Source organism: Schistocerca piceifrons, chromosome X (genome assembly GCF_021461385.2).
Source record: "Schistocerca piceifrons isolate TAMUIC-IGC-003096 chromosome X, iqSchPice1.1, whole genome shotgun sequence".
NCBI classification, from domain to species: domain Eukaryota; kingdom Metazoa; phylum Arthropoda; class Insecta; order Orthoptera; family Acrididae; genus Schistocerca; species Schistocerca piceifrons.
The window spans coordinates 566,446-584,679 of NC_060149.1; positions in this window are offsets into that span (position 1 = coordinate 566,446).

The window sequence follows — 18,234 nt, forward strand, 5'->3', positions numbered from 1 at the left end:
TCATGTAGTTTGTTAACAATTGTCATTAGTTGCTCGACAGGTTCAGGAGACCTCTGAGCCAGAGAGTAGATGTCGCTGACCAGGGTCCATAGCCGTCTCCAGAGTTGTGAAGGTTTGTTGTTGCCTAGTTGCTTGACGTGGAGCACTTGCCGTATTGCTGTCTCAGTTGAGTGCGCAAGGTGACGTAGAACAGTCTTTTTGGCTAGAGTATACCGGGTAGATGTGACCGGAGCGTTGACCAGGTCAGCAATAAAGTCCTCCTGGTCGTGCAGGTGGGTGATAAGGCACAGAAATCTGCTTGATTCATCGAGTTTGAAATGGTTGAACACTCTGTCCACAATTTTGAATCAGGTTGTTGCCCTGTCCGGATTGAATGGCGGCAGCGTCGGTAAGCGTTGTAGAATGTTCGGAAGAACAGGCTGAGTTGAATTCGTCGGGGCACTGCCTGAAATGAGCTGCTGTTGCTGCAGTATTCCAGGAGAGTGTGTCTCCAGGGTATGTGGCGACGACGGCTGGTTGGGTGGCAGCGTGAAGGTGACGCGTTGTGGTTGAGCGCGATCTGTTGTGACACGGAAGGCCGACGCAGGTGAGACACCGTAATGAGTCGATTGCGGTTGCGTAAGTTCGACACGTTGCAGGTGTGTTCAGATTGATGTGTCGTGGAAGACTGATGCGGATGAGGCACCGAGATGTGCCAAGAACGGTAGCAGAAGCTTGACTGGAGCCGGCGCGGGAGCGACAGGTGAGAAAAAGTTCAAAGTTTGAAAACGCACGCCAGTCCGCGGAAAGCTCGACGCACGATCAGAGCCAGAGCCACCTGTGTTGCAGGGAGGCTGCGGAGGTGCGGGCTGTCCAGAAGCACAGTGTGGGAAATGATGTTGAACATGGGATGAGGTGTGTGAATGTTCACTGTTCATAGTCCCTCCACTCAAAACGGTGTGCGGATAAGGTGAATGTCGTGGCACAGAACACTGAGGTGTAGCAGTGGGACGGAGGTGGGGGGTCAGGCACAGACAACAAGTGTACCTGTTGCAGGACAAGGTATCGAAGTAGGAAGGCATGTGCTGATGCCGAACCAAGGCAGGCGCGGGCGTGGTCAGATGCTGAGGAGGTTGACCTGTGAACAAAGCAGTTCCAGCCACGTGGCAGGAATCCGCATGGTACTGCACGGATTGCGGAGTGGCAAACCGTTGTCCTGGGGGTGGTAGGTTATCCAACAAAGCATTTGCGGAAATTGACATTGATCCTGCTCTCCACGGAGATCCGTAATAGGTAACTGCACCATCAGTGAGGGAGGGCACATGTGGTGGGAACAAAGGCGTTTGATAGCCGGAGCCATGCGCACTCCTAACCTCATTTATTGTTCCAGGCTGGAAAACGTCCGGCGAAATCGGCGTAATCTTCGAGTGAGAGGCATTGTGTTGCAGCCCTGGCGGGTGTACATCGCCTGCAACACTATGCATGTCGATCACAAAACCCACCGTTAGGCGTTGGGCCGAAGTCATTGTTCGAATGTTGTGTTGATGTGATACATGCGAAAATAACCGCCGCGGACACCACAGTAAAACGGCGAAAACGGAAGACATTACAACTCAGGGTCACCAGTGAAGTGGATGCTCGGGTCAGTTACACCAAACAACACCTTATTATCAGGAGTTCATTTCTCTTTACACAAGCAAGGCTTACAAAGAACTCGATGGCGGAACTGCACAAAGATGATGTTTAGCTTAGTTCAAAGACGATACTCAGATCGTTACTGGTGTCGATCTCATTGGCGCCACAGACCTATGGGTACATTGCTGCTTAAAGAGGTGCAAGTTCTTTTGCATACTCTACGTAGAATCATACGGGAATCCCATTAGGTTCAATTACCTTCCCTCTGGTGTGCAGTTTCAGTTGCTTTTCTATCCTGTGGTCACTTATTTACTTATTTCAATATCGGCCATATTGATGTTTGTGTGTTGATTTGGTATGATGTCACGTGGGCTGGACTGCTTTTGAAGTTGCTCATCATTATTTTATAACGTTTTAGTCTTCAGCTACTTATTTTAAAGTTTATTAGTGTTAATATTTGCTATAAAAGTACCTTATTAGTGGATTGTTATTAATCTCAGTCCTTCTACTTGTGTTACTGACTCGAATGGTCTATTATTCGTGAGTGCACTTTGGTCGTTCATCCAAGCCTCATGCCTCAGTAGTGTGTTTACATTTTGTGGCATGCAGTTGGGGCTGTAGCAGGTATAAAGCTAAGTACTGACAAAGTTATTGTGCACTGTTATACTGTTATTAAATTTAATAGTTTTCAGTGGTGTTTCGTGCTGTTTGTGGTGAAATAATGATTTAATAATCTTTTGGAAACATTCGCTGGCTGTGTTTTTTAGAGTTTCCTGTGCATTGAAGTCATTTATTAAATTTCGTGTTTTAGTTTTCTGCTGACATTACTTATTGTTTCTAGTGAAATATTTCAGTAAAATTTTCATTCAGTATTTTAACTTCGTTGAGTGTTCTGGTCGCAACTTGAATTTTTGGTTTTAGCTAATAATTTTGTGAAGTTTTGTTGGTATTGGTATTAGCTGTGGTAGAGAAGTATTCATACAAGTAGTTGCTTTCTTAGTGGACAGAGAATTTTGAGACTACTATTGTTAGTTCTATAAATAGTTCTACTGGTGTAACTGAACTTATGTAACACAGATGTATAGTTTTTTCAGTAACTGTAAAATTTTACCATGAGTGAGAAGTGTGGGCTCTGTCATAGGTTTGTGAGTAGTGGGTTACGGTGTGGTATTTGTTCAAAGTATTTTCACTGGGGAGGGGGTGGGGGGGAATGCAGTGGGGAAGTCAGTGGGCATTCTATTGGGATCCTCTCTTGGGAATGCAGAATCTGTAGTAGAAATAAGTAGACAAAGGAGCAGGGGCGTAAGATATGTGCCCTTCAGGTGAAGTTACAATGCACAAAGGAGGAACTAGATAGGTTGAGGAGGGTGAAGGGTGGCGGGGAATGGGAACTGGCAGTTGGCAAGAAGGCAGCTAGGAGGAAGACAGTCAGAATTGAGTGGAGAGGAGCCTCTTGCAGCTGTAGATGTAGGGAACATGCAGCCATCCCCAGAAAAGTTAGGAGGCCTAGGTTAGGTGCAAAGTCTAACAGAAAGAAGAAGGTTCTGCTGATAGGTAGTTCGCACGGTAGAGGTGTGGGCCAGCAGTTGCAGGAAGTGTTGGGGAGTGAGTACCAGGTCACCAGTAATGTGAAGTCTAGTGCAAGGCTGACTCAGGTGACTGACAGCATAGGGGAGTTATGTAGGAATTTTATATAGGAGGATGAGGTAGTGATAGTGAGTGGAGCAGGGAACAGTCTTGATAAGGATGGGGAATATGATGTGGGTGGTGACGTGGTAAAGATAGCTACTCAAAATGGTGGCACTAATGTGCATTTCGTGCAACTGTTTCAGCGTTGTGGTCAGCCTCATCTTAATGTGGCTGTTAGGTGCATTAACGTGGGGTTGGAGAGGACGCTGATGGCAGAGGGCATGCCAATTGGGTCTATCAGTAGGTCAGGTTTCACTAGGCATGGCCTGCACCTCAATAGGTATGGGAAGGGGAGGCTGGAAAAGCTTATTATTATTATCTTTTTTAGATTGAAGTCAGCTGATAGGTATACCTGCTCAAAGGAAGGCCCTCTAACTAAGGGCTCACTTTCAGAGGATGTCTTGCATCAAAGATGGCGGCTAGAGTAAAAGTTAAGCAAGTGTCCTTCCAGAAAAACATAAATTTTGCCGTAAAAAAGAAATCGTGTGAAAATTGTAAGGACGCAATTATGAAATTGAATGAATGCATAACGAGCATACAGTTCATAATCGGCAGTTTGGAAACGGATATTTCGAAAATACAACAAGAGAATAGTGAACTGAACACGCTAAAACTTGTGCGAGATAGTTCTTCCATTACAGAAAAGTGGTCAAATGTAATAACAGCAAGACCAAAGTGCAAATTCGGAAAAACTGCGAAAGTTACGCAAGCTTTCTGCACGAAAACACATTTCAAGCACTTTCAACCACCAATAGTGAAAATGCAGTTCGCATGAATGATGGGAAAAGCAAAAGGACACTGTGAATAAGGTAAGAGAAGAAAATTTATTGACGCAAACAAGCGTGAATGAGGTCAATGTAAATGTGCCGACCAAAAATTTTGCTGAAGTGTTTAGTAAAACAATACAAAACGATTCGCACATTGTGAACTCCAATAACAACAAACTGTTTGTATTTTCAGACAGCCATGGTCGTGGACTTGCGAGTAAACTAAAAGAAAGAACTAAAACATATTTGTGTGGTATAGTGAAACCGGGAGCCCCACTTAGGGAAATTAAAGAAATGACTCCATCTGCAGAGGCAAAAAATCTGCATGATAAAGACATCGTTGTACTTCTGGGAGATGCAAACGACATCTACAAAAATGAAACAGCAAGTGCAATGCACGATCTTAAACAGTGTCTGAGGAACCTCACTCACACTACGTAATAATGGTCAATGTTCCGCATCACTATGATCTTGTAAAATGATCATGTGTTAACAGGTAAATAAAAAGTGCCAACAATCAGTTTGCAGAAATCTGCAGACATTTTAAAAATGTGAAATGCGTTGATATAAGCAATATGGGCCGTAGATTCAACACCCAACACGGATTTCACAAGAAAACACAGCAGTAGTGGCAGAACCAACATTTGAAGTGTCAGAAACCTAGCAGAATATTAAAGTACTGTGCTGCACATGTTAGGCCTGTATTTAGGCATATTTGTAATTTTCCCTTTAGGAGTGGTCAGCTTCCTGAATGATTAAAGTACTCAGTAGTAAAGCTGCTTTATACAAAGGGAGAAAGGGATAATGCAAACAATTTTAGACCTATTTCTACGCCATCAGTGTTTGCTAAAGTTATTGAAAAGGCTGTGTATGTAAGGATAATTGATCATTTTATAACACACGATTTGCTATCAAATGTACAGTTCAGCTTTAGAAGTCATTTAACAACTGAAAATGCTATGTTGTCTTTTCTTTGTGAGGTACTGGACGGGTTAAAGACGTGGGAGTGACAAGTCGATAATCGACAAGACACTGAGAGATTCTCTTTACGGGCGGGGTTCTTTGGAGGACACAACCAGAGTTTGTTTCCCGCGTTAACGTATGTATCTATTGTGTTTGTGCGGTACAATAAAGGTGGTCGTTCACAGTATAAATTCCACACAAGTGTTTTCCTTTATGTAGTGAAATTACTCCTACATAAGTGGTGACCCCGTAACTAAACAATGTGAAAGTAGGCAAGTTTCCTTAGATATTTTCCGCGATATCTCGTATCGACATGTTGTCTGCACAGATCCTCTTCCGCGACATCGATGGCGTCATCCAAAATATCAAGGAGGAGCTCAACACAATGGAGCAAAACCCTCAGTTCACAGTGCCACAGACGCCTACATCTCAAACCGACTTTGCCCACGACGTTACATTTCCAACCGCGCCGCGTATGCCGGCAGGTCCCGTGTCGCCGCCACAGGATATTGCCTCGCACAACCAGCGTGCAGGACACACCGATATCAGACCAAAAGTGCTCGCGTTTTCATCACCCGCGTCGGTACCGCTCCCACGAGTCTCGCACTTTCCGTTCGCCAGTGATCGTGGCCCACCCATATCGTGGTTACAAATTCGGCCACCACCTTTCGTTCCCGAGCGTCCGGAAATTTGGTTCGCTATTATGGAGAACATTTTCGTGCAGCAACAAATAGTCGACGATTTTGAACAGTTCACGCTAGTGATATGCAACCTGGACCAATGTGCGTCGTCAGTGGTATTGGATATAATTATGCAACCCCCACCACAACAAGCCTACGCCACTCTCAAGATGGCTTTAATTTCGTGTTGTACAAAACCTGTGGACCAGCGGATAACACAGCTCCTGTACCACGAGAAACGCGGTGACGTGTCGCTTTCAGACTTTTACCAGCATTTACGTGCTATGGTGGACCCTTCCGTGTTCTCAGACACATTACTTTTGCACATATGGCAACAGCAGTTACCTCCACAGGTGTGCTTAACCTTAATTGCTTACGAGGGCCGGCCATTAAGCGAGTTGCTGCAAGCGGCCTATAGAGCGCACTCCCTGTTCGACTCGCGTCCCACAGTGGCCGCCACTGCAACCACCTCAGCCAGCAACACCAGCCGAGCACAGCTGGCGCCGGTCGACGCTGCGCCTCCAGCTTGTGCTGCCACGACCGCATGACGAGCGCCGGATGCGACCAAAGATTTCTGATCTCTCCGCGCTGCCATCGATCAGCTGACCGCCCAGCTGCAGTGGCTAGAGCCACGCGACGTTGCGGCGGCTGACACACACACGCGCCACCGCCAGCCGGCGCGACCGCCGCGTTACGCAAACAACGGCACCGGTTATTCCTGGTTCCACCAGCACTTCGGCGCGCAAGCTACGAAGTGTAAGGCACTGTGCTCGCACGCAAATGCATCCCATGGCCTGCTTTAGGCACAGCCTAAAGCAACTGTGCCTAAACTCACAGACGCATGGAAGGAGAACACCCCCACTTCAGCACGAGCCTACATTATGTGGATCGACTTCTCCCACAGCTGTAAGGTACGCTGCTTCACAAAGACTTTTCGTTCCTGATCACTCTACAGGATGGATGTTCTTGGTTGACACTGGCTCAGATGTCAGCACTCTGCCTGTAAATTTCTTCCTTTCTGACAAACACACTGAAGAGACCACTTTGAAAGCAGTCAACGATTCAGTCATCCACACATATGGACAGAAAACACTGTCAGTGGACATTGGGCTACCAGAAAAATGCAACTGGACCTTCATTATGGCCAATATCGACCAACCTATACTAGGTGCTGATTTCCTGACAAAACATGCATTGTCCGTGGATTTACACAAGTCACAACTCGTCCATTCTGCCAATGGATTTGTTATTGCGGGAATACAAGGATGTCTGACCTCTCATGCATGCCAAAGGGTAGATAACCTCAGTGCACCCACCTGGGAGGACACCGAATATTTGGTGATGCCATTTGGGCTGAAAAATGCTGCCCAGACATTGCAACGGTTCCTAGACAGCGTGCTAACAGGACTACCATATTGTTTCGCCTATTTAGACGATATTCTGGTGTTTTCGGGGAATGTTTCTGACCATCAGAAACATGTAAGTGAGGTGCAAAGTAGGCTTAGTGCTCATGGAATAACACTTAACAACGACAAGTGCGTGTTTGGGGAACCCGTGGTAACCTTCCTGGGTTATAAAGTGTCAGCTCAGGGCATTTTCCCACTGCCAGAGAAGCTGGAGTTGTTGCGTACCATACCACGGCCTCAAACCTACCACGATCTCCGACGATTACTAGGGATGATAAATTTCTATCGTCGCCACCTCCCCGGAACAGCAGCAATGCAGATGCCACTGAACAATGCCTTGGCCGGACACAACAAAATTGGCAAGCGCCCTCTCCCATGGACACCCGAGATGGACTCGGCTTTCATGGCACTGCAAAACAGCCTTCACAACGCAGTGGGGCTTGCACACCCTGCACCAGGAGTTCAGCTAGCCCTAGTAGTGGACACAAGCCAAGTTGCAATCGGGGCAGCACTGCACCAGAGAGTGAAGGGTCATTGGCAGCCACTAAGTTTTTTCTCACAAAAACTACAGATGAGTCAAACTCGTTGGAGTGCATTCGACAGGGAACTCCTCGCAATGGATAAAAGCGTCAGGCACTTCTGCCCCTTCATTGAGGGCAGGCAATTCACCATATACACTGACCACAAACCTCTCGTGGCAGCTTTCTACAAAGTCAGCGATTCGTGTTCCCCCCGCCAGGCCCGCCATATAGAGTTTATATGCCAGTTTTCGACAGACGGGCGTCACATCCAGGGTGCGGATAACATTGTGGCAGACTATTTCTCACGTATTACTGGGATAAGTCCAATGTTGGATTATTCCGAATTGGCAAGGGCTCAGGCTTCAGATGCGCAGCTGCAGTCCTTGTTGGTGGACCCGTTCACTGGCCTACGTTTACAACTTGTGGACATCCCCTGCAGCCCATGTAAGGTATGGTGCGACACCTCCAAGGTAAGACCACGCCCATACATCACCCCCCAATTCCGACGAAAGGTATTCGACAGCATTCACAACCTAGCACACCCGGGAACCAATGCCTCAGTGAAATTAGTGACGGACCGTTTTGTGTGGCCTTCAACCAAGAAATATACACGGGAGTGGGCCTGCAGCTGCTATCAGTGTCAACGTAGCAAAGTGGGACGCCATGTTTACGCTCCAGTAGGACAATTCCCAAACCCAACGGCATGTTTTGGGCATGTACACATTGACTTGGTTGGACCCCTTCCCCCTTCAGAAGGTTACAGGTACTTGTTTACGGTAGTGGATCGTTGCACACGGTGGGCACAGGCTACACCAATCAGGGACATTTCTGCAGAGACTACTGCACGGGTATTCTTTGAAACTTGGGTGGCTCATTTTGGGTGCCCATTTATCGTTACCACCGACCAAGGACGCCAGTTCGAGTCGACACTGTTCCAACAACTGTCAAAACTCTGCGGCTTCCAACGAAACCGTACTACTAGCTACCACCCGGCCAGCAACGGTTTGGTGGAAAGGTGGCACCGGACCTTAAAGGCTGCCCTGATGTGCCACGAGGACTCATGGACACAATCAATAGGCTGCTGCTGCCACTGCTGAACTCTGCTCTGTTCTTAGACTGGAGTTCTACGGAAAGTGTTGGGAAGAAAATTTTTTTATACTTTAACGCAAAAATGAGAGAATTTTTATTTTACATGAAATTTATTAACTGAAAAATGTGCCATTTTGTTTGACAAATTTTGTCATTATTATGGTGAAAACATAAGTTAGCTGCTATAGAACGTCTGTGATTTCTGAGTGAAAAACCATGAAAACAGTTTTTGTAGGACTCTTCTGAAGTCAAATTTACAACATTACGATAGTTCTATAGAGATTGAAAGAAAAAGTAATCTGATAGTGCTAGTTCAAGATTGCAAGGTGGAGATACTAAGATGACAAACAAGTTCTTTCCATTTTTAAGGGGTTACCAATCACAAATAATTTTCATACCATGTCCCCCCTCCCCAACTAAACACATCTGGGGCAGTATGTGCAGGTCTTGCATGTGCCAGTCCTCACTTCCACCCCATTCACAGAGCTTCATCTTACTTCAAGAACTACATTTTTCTTGCATTACTATTGGTGTGCTGAATTTTGAACCCATAATGACTTATAGGGAAGTACTTGGAAGAATAGAAGTGGAAAGAAAATGAGTGCAAATGATGAGAATGAGGAGGACAACTTAGCTGGGAGAAAGTGCCTGCAATGAAGAGTGATCAAAGGAAAAACTGCAGAGAAAAGACAGAGAGGAGGGAGTTAAGGGCAGAGGAAAGTGGAGAATGTCCAGTCAGTACATGTTGGAAGACATATATACTGAAGAAGAAGAATGAGTGACTTCAAAAATTGTGAAAATTCTTTCTCTTTCGGCTATTTTTTGCAGATGCAATTTCAACTCATTTTCATATAATATGGAATTGAGCTGTTACTATACAGTCTTATTTAGGTGGTTCAAAACTGCTTCATGATCAACTTTAGTTTCTTGCAGATTTCATGGATGCAAATATGCTGATAGTGTGAAACTCCTTATATTGTCAGAACACAAATCAGAAGATACTTCTTTAATTTATAGCAATGATTCAGTAATGTAACAAATGCCAAGTGGCACTCTCCTGTGGAGTCCATGTTAAACTGGAAGTCCTCATATAAGGGGTTATGCGAATTAATTAATAGGTCAAAAGAAATCAATGTTGTATTAGCTTCAATAGGACCTGACCTCTTAAAGCACTGTTCTGTTGACATCAACCTTTGTGTTGCTCAGTTTTTCTCATGATTTCATTGACTTTTCACATTCTAAATTGAGAAGATCAAGGTGTATTTTTAAGATCAAAATTTCTAGACAGGAGACAATTTAATGTGATTTGTGTCTCATGTATTAACACTACATCATGTTAAAAAATATTGCAGATTATTTTGGGCAGTATGATTCAAAAACATTACATTTTAAAAGGAAATTACAAACGAACTTTAATTCCCTTCTTTGTATCTATTTGCCTATGTAACTGAGTTGTCGACATAGCTGATTGTCGTTTGGAGGACCTGGGTTGTGCCAGGGATTTTTGTGTTAGTGGGAGGACTGGAACAGGGTCCACTCAGCCTCATGATGTCAGCTGAGGAGCTACATGTATGAGAAGTAGCGGCTCCAAGATCTGCTGAGCCAACAAAACCTGGGAGAGCAGTGTACTGACCCCACACACACACTCATACCATGTACACTTCATGTCATTGTCTGAGGATGACACACCATTCAGTCAGTCCTGACTGGGCAAGTATGATGTGAGAACATGGGACTTTATAATTATATTATACATCTTTGTTTCCACCCAGCATCAAGATATGAAATCTTTTCTTGCCAAAACTGTAACCAGATAATATGAGGTCCAAATAGTATTTACAGAGTCAAACCATCACAAAGCCTTCCACTGCACAATACAAATGAACTTTCTTTTGAAGCTGTTATATTGGATTCAATTTTACCCCATTGCATTATCACCGTCTTGTACATTTATCTCTTCTGCATATATATAATAGACTAAGCAAGTTTTTCTTAAATTTTGCTTCTTAAATAAACCATCAATATGATGATTTCATCTACAAAGAAAAAGGATTCTGAATGCATTGTAAGTGAAGATGAAAATGCATTCCCTGACACTTAGAAGTTAGAATGATCACTGTGGTAACATTGTGTTATCACTCATATCATACCGGCACCTAAGCAGCTGCTACCATCAGGATTCAACCTGTTAGTGCTGGTGCCCAGTGGCACAGTTACAGTTGCCAGCACAGTACCAGTTCAAGATATTGACAAGCAATCTACCTGATATAAAATCAGAGTGCTGTATACTCAGCCTCATTCTGTTATAGTGTGTTCTCATCTTAACTCTAATCTGCACTATTGGATTTTGCCTGAAATTGTAATTGGACTGTGCATGGAATTTCTGAACTGTTTACTCATTTAAGTGATTTACATTCTAGGTGTATACTTATTTGAGTACCGGTATGTGAAGTTACTACAACCATATTATCTAAATGAGCTGAATATTTACACTACAGCAGTAAGATGATAGAAAAATAGTAGCATTCAATTGAATTGAATGCAATTTTATTGTCGTTTAGCTATTACAGCAATTGACAAAGTCAAGTTACATAAATACAAGTTATACAGCATATATACATGGGTTAAAGATCAATATGCCACTATTGGTTTTCCATATAATACAATATTTAAAATCAAATAATATGAAAAGTATTTCATCATAAATTACTCAGTTAAAGAAATTATGCTGAACTCTCCAAACCGGTACCACTATGATATTTTACAGTCATAAAATTCCTGAAGTGAGTAGCAAGGATTTGCAGCTAACCAACTGAATAATTTGTCTTTAAATAAATCAAATGGAGCTTCTACCCATTCTAGTGGCAGTTTGTTAAACATCTTCATACCCTCCACTTCGTACTTGTTAAGTGACTTGGATAATCTGTAGTAAGGTATGTCACGATGGCTACTATTTCTGGTTCCATGAGAGTGTACATCTCTTCTACACTGGTATACTGATAAGTTGCTCTTTATATGCAGTACAGCAGTGTAAATATACATGTTTATAACAGTTAACATTATTAAGTTGATAAACAAGGTTTGCACTGGGTCAGTTTATCACTGTTTGTTATAATTCGAATTACTTTCTTCTGAAGTACCAAAATGTCCTGAAGATGTGAGCTGTTGCCCCATATTAAAAGCCCATAAGATATAATGCTTTGAAAAAAAGCAAAGTAAGCTGATCTTATATGGGCCTTAGGTATATGGTTTTTAAATTCCTTAACAAATACACGACTCTAGACAGCCTTGCACTAATGTATTTAATATGTGGCTCCCAAATCTATTTACTATCTATAACAATACCTAAGAACTTAACACTATCCATCAAGTCTGCTACTGGCAGATCTCTTAAACTAAATACAATCTTTTGAGTTTTACTCTCATTAAGCAGGAACCCATTGGCTAGAAACCAGACTGATGCTTGTGATATTGTGTCATTTGCCACAGTTTGGAGCATATCCATGTCTGAGCTGACATTGAAAAAAGTGGTATCATCTGCATAGAAAATGGAGTGAGTATTTATGTACGATGGTAGACCATTTGTCATTAATACTGAGCCTTGTGGCACACCACACTTAACTTCAGCTAGCTGTGACCTCTGTTTACCAATACAAACAATTTGTTTACGGTTGCTGAGGAAAGATTCCAAAATGTTGTCAAATTCACTGTTTAAGATTCCGTAATAAACAAGTTTGTTCAGGAGTGAAATATGCTCCACACAATCAAAGGCTTTGCTAAGATCGCAAAAGGTAGCCTGAGCAAAATTTTTTCCTTCATAAATATTAAGCACTTTTTTAATCAGGGAGTCAATGGCATGGACTAAGGATTTGCCCTTCCTAAAGCCAAATTGTACCGCAGTAATAATGTTATTACATGTCAGATAATCACACAACTGGGAGTTGATGATGGATTCCAAAACTTTAGATAAAATAGATGTCAGAGATATTGGGTGATAGCTAGCTGGGCAGTTTTTGTCTCCTTTCTTGTAAATGGGCACTACTCTGGATAACACATCTAGGAATACTCCTCCAATTAGACATCTGTTTATACATTTAGTAAGAGGATATACTATGTGCCCAATTATCTTTTTTAACGTATTTCAAGAAATACCATATATATCTTCACTATCAGAGGGCCTAAAATTATTTACAATAGTTAAAACAACATCTGGTGTTACCTCTGTTGAAAGGAATTTATCTTTCAGGGTGTAGTCTACATTATGATATTTAATGAGATCAGCTACAGTTTCTTGCGGTCCCCCAATGCTTTCCCTAATTTAGTTAACAGATTTTGTATAGTAGTTATTAAATTCATCTGCTGAAATTTCTACCTCAGCTTTAAGCTTGCTTTTATCCACTGAATTTATTATAGTCCATGCTTTTTTGCATTTATTTTTTGATGACTCAATGCTGACTAGGTTATGTTGTTTTTTGGCTTCATTTAAAGCATACTTACATTCCTTTTGTGCTCGTGAGTACCTTTGTTTAGCTATATGAGTTTTATGAAGTGTGTAAGAAACTCTATACAACAACAACTTCCTTTTCATATTGGCTAGTTGAGCAGTATACCATGGATTCTTTTCCCTACGTCTATTACTGTTACTTTTAAGGTGAACTTTACATTTGTATTGAGGTCAGTTGGTCTCGAATATACTTAAGAAAGAATGAAAAAAATCTATCGAACAATGTATTGGCAGAGGTCTGGGCATTATTGTTAAACATATGTGACCAGTCATAATTACTGAGTGACACCATGAAATTAGACAATTTTTCTTGCTTTATTGGTTGTGATGACTATTTTAGGCTCTTTAAACTCCTTATAGTCCATATTAGTCCTATCTGTACCTATTTTTACCCAAACTGAGTCATGATCCGAGAAATCGAAGGCTGCTACATCTGAAGACAGTAAGTCTCTGTTGACATTTGTAAGTATGTTGTCAAGGCAAGCTCACTGTCTTGTGGGTTTGCAGTACGTAAAAATGAAGTTGAATTGTTGTAACAGGTTTTTAAATTCATTTACGGTGTGCATGTCTTTGTTTACAGCAAATGCGGCATTGATGTCGCCAACAATCACTATACTAGATTTCTTCCACTGAGGACTAAGAAAGAAATTTAGTACAGTCTCAAGTTTCTTTTTAAATTTTAGTGGACTTCCGTCTGGTGATCTGTAAAGAGATACAATAGCAATTTTTAAATGATCCAGATATACACCTGTGGCTTCAAAATGTATCTCACTGCACAGAAATCCTAGATCCATTTCATTACTACAATTTATTAACTCTTTCTTAATGTAAATTGATACACCCCATGAATATGTTGCTCTCTGATAAAGCTGTTTGCTAAGTGGAAATCATCTAGTACATGAAAAGATATTTCATTTCCTTTACACAAGTGCTCACTTAAGCATAATGCATCAAATAAGTTCTAATTTGCAAATTCGTTTAAAATTACGTGTCTTCCACTTATACTTTCAATATTGAGATAACCTATTTTGAGAGACAAAGTTGGTGAGTAATTTTTTTTTGTGGGGGCAATTGTCATTACTGATATATTTCTCTCTAGTGTTACCGACATTTATTATATTATTCTTATCTTTAATCTGGTCGTCCAGTGTGAATCTGGGCAAACCTGTTAGTCTCAGCCCTTCTTTGCTACCTCTAAAAAAGAGTTTTCCCTAAATCTAAGTGGTAATGACCCAGAACTATCGATTTTTGCTATGCCTAACTCATTGGCTACTTTCATGATTTCATTACTCACATACTTATTTCCGAGTTGATTCAGATGGAGACCAAGAGCAGTGTGGAATCTTCTACCTAAGTTAGTTATGTTTACAAAACAGACATTTTTAAAGTATTTACAAATTTTCTTCATTTACTCTTCTCACTTCAACATTCACACAAGATCAGCATGGAAGATCATGCCGACATGGTATTGAAAAGATGAGGATTTTTGTATTTTGTAGTTCCTGTAGTTTCTTCTTTAATGATAACAAGAAGTCTTTTCCTTCATTTCTCGCTACGTCATTTGATTCAGCAAGAAAACTGCTAGTTCCCTATCTTCTGCCGATGAACCTGCTACATCTTTAAATTTTCCACTAGGTTTTATTGTGGCTGAGATATGGTGGCTTGAATTGTTCTCAACTATATACCTTAATTTGCTTCCTTGACTGTCTGCATATAAATGTATTTTCACAGGCCTAGGTCTGCAATTGCGGCTTGCTTTCTTGGGGTTTTCAGTTTCATTACTTCTACTGACAGTTGACTTAATATTTTCACTGCACCCACTATTCATTTCACTTCTATTGACAGTTGATGTAATATTGTTGCTACACAAGTTACTCACTTCACTTTCATTAACCTTTCTTGTGTTAAGCACCTTGACTTGTGAGTCTACTTCAATGTTTTTTCCTGTAGCATCAACATGCTCAAGGACACTAAGTCTGTTTTCCAAGGGTGGGAAGTTTACACAGTTTCTACTGCGTTTTGTGACAGGAACAGCCTGCCATTGTCTTTGTAGGCTGCCTACTGCCTACATTGATTGCTTGGTTCTGTGTACAGGACGCTAACCTCTTCTTGCGAGATTTGTTTAATGGTTTTCGGAACAGGAACAACAGAATCACTCGGAATTTGAATATCTCCTTGTTGAAGTTCAGAAGCGGTAGTGCTTTCAGGAAGAGTTACTGCAGCATTCGATAATTGAGAATTTTCTGTATGAGCTTCAAGAGAATCATCGTAACTATCTACATCAAGCACTTCAAATCTGTTTGTTGGCGAGATATTTGCGGCCCTTGTTAGTATATCGGTAGGCCTACACGTATTACACTTCAACGTTTTTGTAAATTTCTCATTTCCTTTCAATGAGCAGTACACCTTTGCGCATCGAAAGTGATATTTTGTTTCACAGTTTACACGTGCTATACCAGTTTTAGCGGTTTTGCCGCATTTTTTACAGTTGATAACATATTTGTTACCGCTGGTTCTAGTATAATTATCAATTACAAGATCACTAATTGTTTTATACTCACATTGACGGTTAGTGGTATATTTGTATTTTACGGCGTGTGCCTCTTCTAACAGGATAGCAACAATTTCGACTTTGCAGTCGCTCTTCTGTAGTGCTTTGTCTAGGACATGTTCATTACACCTTCTGCAACACCATAGTTTTCGTCTTGAATCTGCCTTTACACACGCAAAATGGTATACAGTTTTACAGTTTATGCACGTTATGCCCTTCACGGCGCGCGATTTGCATTAGCAAAGTCTTTGTATTGGCTCTCGCGATTCGTAAGACGAGGTACTAGCTCCATGTGCGATTTCAGTTTCGCAATTTTGGGCCACCCCATGTCTTCCTTCCGAAACTTTTTTAATAACAGAACACGCGATACACATATCATCATGATATACAGCAAAGTTCTTACATGTTAAACACTTTTTAACGTTTATGTTGTGTTTATTCTGGTAATTAACACAACCACAATTTACATTCGGCGCCATCTTGTATAGATTCGACATTTAAGTAAGAGCTTTGACTTGTGCGGTCATGTAATTGTCATTGTGACCCTCAGTCCAAAGACTAGTTTGATACAGCTTCCCAAGTTAGTCAACTCCATGCAAGTCTCTTCATCACTGCATAACTACTGCAGCACACATCCCAATTCAACTTGCTTATTGTAATCAAGAAAGAAGAATGGGCTACCTCAACAACTTTTATCACCGATATTTCCCTCCATTACCAAATTAAGTGCATCCTTAATGTCTCATGATAAGTCCTGCTAAAATATTTCTTTTTCATCAAATTGTGCCATAAAGCTCTTTTCTCCACAATTTGATGCAGTGCATTTTTATCACTACCCAATGCAACCGTCTAATCTTTAGCATTCTTCTATAACACCCTATTTCAAAAACTTCTATTCTCCTCTTGTTTATACTGCTTATCCCACATATTCCACTTCCATATAGGGCTACAGTCCATACAAATACTTTCACAAAAGAATCTGTAATACCTCAACTTACACTTAACGTTAGCAAATTTCACTTTTTCAGAAACACTTACCTTGCTATTTCTAGCCTGAAATTTATATCCTCTTCACTTCTGCCCTTCAGTCTGGAACCACGCGACCACTACGGTCATGGGTTCGAATCTTGCCTCAGGCATAGATGTGTGTGATGTCCTTAGGTTAGTTAGGTTTAAGTGGTTCTAGGTTCTAGGGGACTGATGACCTCAGATGTTAAGTCCCATTGTGCTCAGAGCCATTTGAACCATTTTTCACTTCTACCATAATTATTTTGCTCTCCAAATAGCAAAACTCATTTACTGAATTACTGTCTCATTTCCCAATCTCCTCAACATCTTCTGAATTAATTTGACTGCACTCATTTAGCTATTTCAGATTTGTTGGTATTTATCTTATAACCTTTTTTCACGATATTATCCACTCATCTGGTCTTCTATGTCTTTTGCCATCATTGAAAGAATTATAATGTCATAAACAAACATTAAGGATTTTATTTTATCTCTCTGAACTTTTAATCCTTTTCCAAACTGTTGGTTTCCTTTGCTCTTTGATCTATGTACACAAAGGATAACATATAACATTGGGTATAGACTGCAATCCTGCCTCATTAATTTCTCAACTACTAGCTCCATTTCATGTCCTTCAACTCCTGCAGATGCAGTCAGGCTCCCATGTAGGTTGTAGATAGCCTTTCACAATGACCAAGTCAAACAATGCCTTGTTCAAAGATGTGGAAGCACAACTCCGCTCACCGAGTTTCGTTTCTTCGCCAACGGCGTATTCATCATTTATGCACAGTGATTTGCATTCTCAACCTCATTAATTTTCAACGGTCGACAACTACGCCATTAGAGTGAGCAATGGACTCAGGCTTCGCATCACCGGATTGTGCCCATCCGACAGTGAAATGTGAACTGACCAATATTTCGAATTGTGTCTCTTCAAATCGAGTGTTTCAAGAACAAAGTGATCTCCATTCAAACACGTGTTTAGCCACCCACCTGCGCACTACATCAGTTACTGTCAGGCCATGTGCAATGCCGCCATTACTACAAACCGTGCCAGATCCGTTCCAAATATGTGGTGTTCCAGATGTGTCTAATTTACACGCACAATTCAGTGGTTTGCGTAACATGGACCACTTACTTCGCCTCAGTGGCCCACCGTATGCACTACAGGCATGTTATGCATCAGATAGTTTCCTCGTGGGTGGCGTTCTCAACCCCCCCCCCCTCCGCCACTCACTTGCGGGGGTCCTCGTTTCTGGCCGCTCAACCGCCTGCCACTCTCACAGCACCACCTGTGTCTGCTGCGCCAGCCTTCCCTGCCCTGTTCTGAAAGCACGTCATTTCCACCCAGTGCCAAACATCATATGTTATCGAGCGCCACAATTTTCAGTGTTATTGACTGTAAACGCACATACCACCAGATTCCCGTGGAGCCAGAAGAC